The following is a 904-nucleotide window of genomic DNA, read 5'->3' on the forward strand; positions in this document are numbered from 1 at the left end:
GGTGACTACTCAGACATAACACAAGAACAGAGAAGCATGATTTCTGAATAATACTGCATATAATAAATATTAGAAATCAGAGGGTTCAGGATAATCTTCTCTAGGAGATAGATGGAGCCGTCTCCCTTACAAGTAGCAAATCGCAAATCACAAGCTCTCTCAGGTCTTTCTTGCGTAAATCTGAGGTGGATCTAAAATAATAAATAGGAAACTATATATATAGGAGCCACATGCGGCTAGAAGAAGGAATTAGGAAATCTAGGGCAAATCCTGAAATATTTGGAAACTTTCTTTTTTTTATCTCTGTCGCTGGAACAGGCACTCAGGCTGCTCTGGTTGGCTGTTCTGCGCGAAAGACTCCAAATCATACTTTTTTCTCTTCTTTTCCTCTAGCTGGTCCATTTCCCATACAATACAACTCTAGACCTGTTATGATTCAAAAGAGACTAAAAGACTCGATAAAACCTTGAAAACTATTAGTAAGACATACGTATAATGGACGGAGCGGTTGTTCTGTGTCGCTTCCCAGACTGATCGAGTAGACATGCTCGACTGGAAGGTTGTCATCAAGTGCTGTATTTTTATCTATTTTCGTTATGGAGAGGTGATCTGCAACGCCATTCTCAATGCCCTTTTTATCTTTGATTTCTAGGTCAAATTCCTGGAGTAATAAGATCCATTGGAGTAGCCTTGGTTTCGCATCCTTCTTCGTCAGCAAATACCTCAATGCTGCATGATCTGTGCGCACTATCACCTTAGATCCCACTAAGTAGGATCTGAACATTTCTATAGAAAATTGCTAGAAGTTCCTTTTCTGTAGTTGCAAAGCGACACTGAGATTCATCTAATGTCCTGCTCGCATAATAGATCACGTGAAGCTTCTTGTCTTTTCGTTGTCCTAGCA

Source organism: Brassica oleracea, chromosome C7, assembly GCF_000695525.1.
Source record: "Brassica oleracea var. oleracea cultivar TO1000 chromosome C7, BOL, whole genome shotgun sequence".
Classification (NCBI taxonomy): domain Eukaryota; kingdom Viridiplantae; phylum Streptophyta; class Magnoliopsida; order Brassicales; family Brassicaceae; genus Brassica; species Brassica oleracea.